Genomic DNA, 8,900 nt, shown 5'->3' with positions numbered 1-8,900 from the left:
AAATTTTTGACTTCACTACAAGGGCCATCAAAAGTATCTGTTATACAATGATTAATCATAAAAAAATCTCAAACAACACCGAATATAAAACGGAAAAAATAATTAATATTGACTATAAAATCCACTAGACTGCATGACGTTACTTTTTTTCATTTTCTGGCACTCAACTTGAGAGTTAATGAATGCAGACACTTGGAACGATTTATAATAAATAACGGGCTACTTATCACGTTTTATCTAATCAAGTGTTGAAAAAATAATCCAGCCGTTCGTATTATATTAGGTCTTATAAATTAATCTGTCGTAAAACTGAAGCAGCAGATAAATTATTCGTTAGAATCTTCAAGTATTTTAAGCATTGACATAAATTACAGATTTGTATGCAAAATGGGACTGGAAGATTTATTGGCTCATTGACGCAAAAGGGTCAGACGAGGAAATTAAGAATCAGGGATGTAATTACTTTAACTTCCGAACTTTGTTGTTCCCTATTTACAACCCGACTAGCTGTTACTGTTATGTTGCAGTTAACTCGACAAATATATAACGGTTTCTATTCAATAGCAATGCTATAGTTTCCTACACAATCCTTTTGTCCTTCACTCTACTCCTTCAGAATCCTTTGGCAGTTACGCGTAAATAGAAAATTTGAATTATTTCGGCCTTAATATTTCAAACTTCCATTTACATTTATAATTTTGTATTTTTCTTTTTTTTTTAGTTACAGCCTGTGATATGCTAATTTTACTACCACTCGATTAGTTCAGGCAAAATTGCTTTCAACGTAGAATTTAAAGGCTTGAATTGAAAAAAAAAAATTATTTTCTTGTTAACAAATTTATAATGGATCAATTCAATAATTTGTTTTTAATCAAAATATCCAAAATTTTACGAATAAAACGTAAAAAACAATCTAATGAGTAAGACAAAGATAAAGCTTCCTTCTGCGAACTAAGCATGCGCACAGCCGGAAAATAAACAATTGTAGCATTTTTTTCTTGTCAAATCGTGAAATTTGTTCTTAAATTAGAAAAAAGCGCACAGAAAAAAAAATTTTTCTTTTTGATTCTAAAAAATTTTCAGATTTTTAAAGGAAGAATAAAATTCTCTTTTCTGAAGTGAAATATTTTTGAATTTTTAATCTTGATTGAAGAAAATTTTTTTTTTTAAATCAACGCACTTTTCACACTTGAGTAAAACTTTTTATTAATTGTTTTAAAATGATTTATTTCTTAATTTAAATAATATTATTTTAATGAAGACAAAATATTTACTTGACTAGAGTCAAGATCTAGAGATCACGTTTTTTTTTTATTTTTTCAAGTTACAAATTTATTAGCCTAAGTATTAACTGATTTAAAAAAAAAGTTTCCATGTTAAAGCCACGGAAAAAATTTTCTTATCACATCAAAGTAACTTTTTTTTTTTTTTAATTCAATTCGGAAAAATGTTTTTTTTTTTTTTTTTTTTTTTTTTATAAATTCTCCGGCCAAGTACTAAATTTTCTTGAGACAAAAAATTGATTTCTACGAACATTAAAAATTTTTTGAAGACAAAAAAATTTATTTCCTCCAAAATGAAAATTTTATGGAGCAAGAAACTAAAGTTTACTTAGACAAGAACATTTTTTAAAACGATTATAATTTTTTTTCGCTCCAGAAAAAAATTAGAAAGAAAAATTTGCTCAACTTAAATTTTTTTTCTATGCGTCAAAATTTTGGCATGAAAAATTTTAATTTTGTATGACAATAATTTACTTGTTCGTCAGAATTAAGAAAAAAATTATTTTGCTACCTTTCGTATTTTGTTTATTTACAAAAGAACACATTAACTCTTAGCTGTTATTGTATAGCTACGATATTAAGAGCATCTGGGTTTTAACCTCGGTTTTAATTTTGCTTTATTTGAAATTTTAACCATTTATAAATACAAACACATGGGAGAAACTGTAGCGTAACAAGTAGAAAATAAGACGTAAATAAAAATTTTTTAACAAAACAAATGCTTTCTGTTTTCTGTCTCATCAGAAATATTCGAAAATTTTACGACGTCTCGATTTGTCCCGGAAATCCAAGAAAAATATTTTGCCTTGTTTTTTAAATTTTAAATGCAGACTTTTAGATCAAAATTCCAAGTAATAGTAAAATTTCCAAATGTTAAAGTTGAAGTTGAAGAAATAAAAAAAAAAAATAAATGCCAAAAGAAGTTTTTAATAAAAACCATGACTTTTTCGGCCTTCATAATTTTTCTAAATATTACAAGGAAATGATACATAAATTTTTACATGATGAGACAATAGAAACTTTGAATGTAATAAATTGAAAGAATTACAACTTCAAAAAATTATGAGAAAATTTTGACTGCAGTATTTTTTTCTTTTTTTTTTTTAATTAAGTAAAATATGAAAGCAATAAATTAAACAGAAAATCGGGTGGTCGAGTTTTGATTTTTTATCAAAAAGTGATTAAAATTTATGGTTATTATTATTATTGACAAGTGTAAACGTGTAAGTAATAAAATAAACTGAAGGGATGCTCTGTTAAGCATCACCACTAAAACAGATGCCCTTAGAAAATTCGAAAACGCCCAATACTAAATAAAAGTATTTTACACTATCGAGTCCTTTATCCTCATCTTCATAAGATACTTGAGAGTCGCCTCTTTCACTCTTGTCTAATCTGATACATATGTCCAAGTTAATATATTATTTTTAACGGCAGGACTTTTTGGTGACCTCTGTATTTACTAGTTAAAAGTATATAGCCTTCCTCTACTTCTGTGTGGCCGGGACCGTTCTATTACATTATGTATTGGATTTTTACCAAAATACAGTTTACAATTCTTTCCTTGACTCCGATTTTAAAAAAACCAGATATTTTACTCGAACCTTTTGGCGTTTACTGCTACTTGCTAGTCTGATGCCCAAAGTACTTTAATTTTTTTACTCTAGACTCTATTCTATTCTTTCCTATTATAGAGTTTACACTTTTTACTACTCCCGACTAAAAAAAATTAGAGGACTTAAAAAATATGGCTCTTTTTTTTCGAGAAAAATTGACAGTGGCTGTAAAAATTTTTTGGAGAAAAAGGGTTAAATTTTTTTTGTCACAATAAATCTTTTTTGAGATAAAAGTTAAGAAAAAAATTAGAGTTTTTTTTGGAAATCAAGTCGTGTTTAAGATTTTTTATCCACTTAAATATTTTAAAAGCGTGATTTAACAAGTGTATTCTTCAAAGTACTGAACACATTCTTTAAAAAAATTTATGAATCTAACATGGAAGGGATTACAATTTAGAATAAGCCAATCAAAATATATCAGAACAAATTGATTCTGTGATATAATATAAAAGGCAAAGTAAAACAAGAGGACTATTAATTAAAACGACATATTATTATCTAAAGTAATCACTCGGAGTACCGGAGTTTAAAATACTCGGGCTACGGAGTAAATCTGAAGTTCTCCTTCAACGGAGTGAATGCAGTTTTCAATCGAAAAAAAATCCAAGTACAGAATTTTTAAACTAAAATGAATTTTATTGCGCTGTAGCAAGTTTCATATGAAAAATAACTAATTAATATTTCAATTTTAAGGGTGTATTATGGTCTAGAAATGAAAAAAAATTGTAAAAATGCTTGCCGTAAGATAGACGGTGTGACTTAATGTATATAGAATAAGCGAATGGAAATTTAGTCTAGACCGGATAGCTCAAATGGTAGAGTAGCCGACATGTCTTCGGAAGGTTCTGGGTTCGAATCCCAGTCCGAGCTATCTAATAATTTTTTCTCGCATATTCTATAAACTCACATTAAGATGATCCTCTCCACATTTCTTTCTCAATCCTTTCCTACCAATATCCTGTTACGTGAATGTGGAACGCTTCACGTAATAATTACCGTAACTCCTATTCTTTCCCGCATCACAGCATTATTTATATTTGTAAAAATGCTTGCCGTAGTATGGACGGTGCTAATAATATGAGCTACTCCGGTTATACTTCTCTACCAAAAAAAGAATATTTCTTCAGGAGGATTTTAAAAAATTCAAATTGTTTTCGGAGAAATGGCTATTTTGCTGACGCGGCATCCAAACGAGCTCGGTCGGAACTAGACTGCGAGAAAATTTACGCGAAACTTCAAACGCGTTTTTCTTGAAACTGTCCTTTTTAAAACGATATACCCACGATTTCTCGTTCTATACTGAACCGCGTTACTTGAAATTTGGTGTAAAAGTCTTCTTTATAGACTTCTCTATCTATGACTTCTCTATCTATGAAAAAACAATTTCAGATGAAAATTCTCAAATTGTCTATCTAAAATTGTTTTCTTTCAGATCGAGAAATTTTTTTTCCAACAAGAAAGTTACTGTGAAAAAAAATTTGATTTCTTCAGCTAAGAAGTAAAATTGTTGAAAATTTCCAACAAATTAATTTTTTGTCACAAGAATGTCCACATTAAAAAAGAAATGTTTTCTCTCAGTGTATCGAATATAACTTTTGAATGATACTTAATTACTCGATCTACCGCTTTGCAAGTAAAAATTTTGGACCGTTTCACCTTTATCTATTGTCGCGTAAGTTATTATTGTTCATAAAACTTATTTCACCAGAATTGATAAAATATGAAGTAAAATCACAAATACTGTAAGAATTACTATTACTATCAATTTTTGCTTTTATAAAAAAAATCTTTTCTTTAGTAATAAACGCTTGGAATAATAAATTTCTTTTTTTATTGCCATATTTTTTCTAAATTAATTTTCTGCATTGAAACCAAAATTACATTAAATTAAAAAGAAATTATACCAAATTATTCATATGTAATAACTTATATAATAGTACATACACAGAAAAAAAAATTTTTTGCCCCAAGAAAATTTTAAGAAAGCCAAAAAATATTTTAGAGCAAGAAGAAATTTTTTTGGCTCAAGAAACTTTGACTTCATTCAAGAAATTTTCAATTTTCCTTAATATATTTTTGAACCAAGAAAATTTATCCTTCAGTCGATAATTTTTTTTTTCAGTGTTCTTTTCAAAACACTAAATTAAACGTTTTATTGATATAAAACCTTCAGAATAAAAAATTTCAAACCCAATTCTTATGAAAATAATTTTCCCTCAAATTTGGAGTCCAAAAATTTAAGCATAAATATAATTACCATTACTTCATATATTATTTATACATATTTACACAATACGATATATTATTTATAAAAATAACCTTCGACAGAGTATATATAAGCGAAGAAGATACTTCATGCATTGCGAGCAGGTACTGTCGCGCAGGATAGGAGTAGAGGAGGAGTTGAGCATCAAAGACGCCGCTATCGACTTGCCCGCGACCCGCGACACGGCTTGACTTTTATATACCTATAATACACAATACATCATATCATAGCATGTCTATACTCATACAATACCTCTACCTTGTATCTTTCTCGTGTATGATATTATTATGATTAATGTGTTCCGTTCCGTGACTCAATACATATAATACAAGTTGTATTGATATAAACTGAGTTTTGATCCCGGTACCCATATGTAAATATAATGCATCTTTATAAATTATATTATATTATATCTACTTTTAATTTACTTGCTGGGGCAGGAAAATTTTTTATAGAAGCCAAGCAAAGGGCTCACAGTTTAAAATTTTGAATAACATCACATAATGTATTTAAGTATAAAGAAATTATTTTATTCACTTCTATTCGATGATGTAATGACAATGCACAATAACCTTCATAAAGTGAAACACTGTCCTAACCACATGGAGCATGACCAATTGCATGAGAAAATTGGAAAAATAAATACACACTAAATACATAAAAGTAAAAATGTGGGTGACTTTTACGACTTTGTAAGCGTTTGCTAGAAATGTTTTTTAAATATTTCTTCTTAGATCTGCTTTGTATTTAAATTATAGCTGATAGGATTTTATTTCAATAACTACTTATAGTTGTTTAGTATAAATATGTATTTCAATTGGTGTCAGATGAATTTATTTTATGAAAATTGTTTGGCTTCATTCAATGGTAGCGTTGAAATCGCTAATGTAATAAAGGATGTTTGAATGTCTCATGTTATTACGAGTGTGAAGGGTGTGAGAAAAAAGCTGTTTATTATTTTTATTGGAGCTGTCAGATGTAATCATTATTTGGTTTTTGAATTTTATTTTATCTTATGTATTTATCCCAGGTCAAAAAATTTAGAATTAAATTACAAGTTATTGATCTGTATTTGAAACTTTTCAAAAATTTGACTGATTTTGATCTACTATTGAGAGTAGTTTCAATTTATTTTCAGTTTGAATGACATCACAGAAAAATCTTAATTTAATAGAGTAAGTGTTAAATTTACACATAAAAGTGTTAAATATTTAACACAAAAATTTTTAACACCAATGTTTTTGACGCAATGACGTCAAAGCATAGTACATACTTGTGTGTTGAAATAACGCACTTGGTTTTGGAGTGATTTGCACTGAATTATAGTTAACAATTTTCAACATTTTTCTTTATCAGTTGAAAAAATCACGTTTTTTATTGAAGTATTTTTTTTTCGAAAACCAAGTTTTTTTCATACAGAAAAAAACAATTCGAAAGAAAGTCAACAAGTATTTCATTCAAGTCTTCAAGTTTTTTATGACCAAAAAAAATTTTTTTTTAGTACATTTAATCCATAATACTAGTAAAATTTATTAAATATATTAAAAAAAAAAAAAATAATTTTTTGTCATAAAAAACTCGAAGTCTTGAATGAAATACTTGTTGACTTTCTTTCAAATTGTTTCTTTCTGAATGAAAAAAACTTGATTTCATAAAAAAAACTACTATGAGAGAAATGTGATTTCTTCAGCTGAAGAAGAAAGGTGTTGGAAATTTCCAACAATTCAAATTCTCGTAACAAGAATGCTCTTTTTTCTCAAAAGTAATTTTTTCTCTTAGTGTACTGGTTTCAAAAGATTTTTACTTTGAATGTCTGAGTGATAAAGTTAGACTAAAGTTACCCTGGGTGCAACCCAGGTAAAAAATTTGCGAAATTCCTCCGGTGATCTGCCAGAAATTCTGATTTCCGATTTCGACACAAATCTGAATTCCAGAAGAATTCCCGATGAATTCCGGATGAAATCGTAAGTGATAGTTTTATTAAAAACTACAGTAACAATTGGAAAAAAAATGTCTAGAATTGATAGGATTTTCACTCTATCTATTTTAGCTTGAAATCAGAAACATTAAGAATTTCCTCTGGGATTCCTCGGGATTCTCTTAATTTATCGTAATTGATACTTAGTCTAGTCAACAAGTTCAAAAACGTGAAAAATAGAGATAAAGGTCCTAAAAATATGAGCGATAGCTCATTCGATTCGGAATCACCTCTAGAAAAATGTTTTTGAAGGATTTTGGTGCAGGTAAAAAATTGCAATTGTTATTAACAAAATAAGATGGAAAAAAAACGATATTTCGTTTTTTGTTAATAACTCGAAAAATATTAATATTTAAGCAATTTTGAAAAAAGCCCGTTAAAGAGGAGAAAATTTCCAAGAAAAAAGTCCTAACTTCCGGAACTCTGTCTCCATTTTTTTTAATTTTAATTTGACGTTGAAAATAAGGCTCCACGCGGTGGTTACGGTATGTTCTTGCGGCTGCTGAAGAGAGTTCAGCATTAAAAGTAATGTTTTTATAACATAAAATGTGATTTTAAAAATTTGAAAAATTCTAATATCTTCTTAACACTTGAAAGAATCGAGCCGCGAAGAAAAAAAAGTTTAATCACCATTTTTGAAAAAGTTAACTAACAAATTTTTTCCCAATCTCCGTTGGCATAAACAATGGGATAAAAGGTATAAATAATTGGCCTATAAATTTTAAACTTCGTGGAGCCCTTTTGATATATATACTTTATAAGATCCTGCGATAAATTTTCATTAAAGTTTATTAATTTGTTAATTATGATTTTTTATAACTATTGAAAAATTAAAAATCTAAAAAAAGTTGATAAAAATTTTTTTCAACTAATATTTAGCTATGCCTGTTTTCACATTAAGCAATGGCAGTAATTAATATAGGTTATGAATTTTTACGTAATTTGTTTATAAAATTGTTTTAAACAAATAGAGAAATTCAATATTTTTGAAAAATTTTTTTTGCTATTTGGTTGTCCACAAAAATTATGATTTTTAAAAAAAAATTTTTCTTAATTTTAATTTTTAATTGTTTAAAACGATTTTTTCATATTTCGATTGTTTAAACAATTAGTTAAGAAAAATTTTGCTTTTAAAAATCATAATTTACACTTTTAAATAGTTTGGCAAAAAAAAAATTTTTTTTATTAATTATTTAATTGTTTATTAGTTTAACAATTTGTTATAAACAAATATTGACCAACGTTATATTTTTTTTCTGAAGCAGAAAAAAATTATAAAAACAGCCATATATAAAAAAGTTCCAAAAAAAATTTTCTTTTATTTATTATAATTAATTTTAATATCATACGGTACGGTAATTATCGCCACTACTTGATTTGTCAATTAAAAAATTGATATATCTTTTAAACTATCAGAGATACGATAAAGGACATTCAGGTCTTTTTTATAGAGAATGAATTTTTCTTTCAGATGGATCTAAGATCAAGTTCGTATCTATTGTTTATTAGCTATTACATGCATTTGTTTATAAAAATTACAATTACGTCATCGATGGTGGATTTCTCTTACATAAAGTTACTTGGCGTAAGGATGGAACATTTCAAAAAGTCTTTGAGGATTATTCAGCATACGTTTGCAATCATTACTCTGCGAATGCTACAATTGTTTTTGATGGTTATAACATCGACAACTTTGGGGTCAAATCTTATGAGCGCTACAGACGAGTACGAAATAAAATTTCTCCAGAGGTAAAGTT

This window comes from Cotesia glomerata, linkage group LG7, assembly GCF_020080835.1.
Source record: "Cotesia glomerata isolate CgM1 linkage group LG7, MPM_Cglom_v2.3, whole genome shotgun sequence".
Lineage (NCBI taxonomy): Eukaryota > Metazoa > Arthropoda > Insecta > Hymenoptera > Braconidae > Cotesia > Cotesia glomerata.
This window is presented reverse-complemented; position numbering follows the sequence as displayed.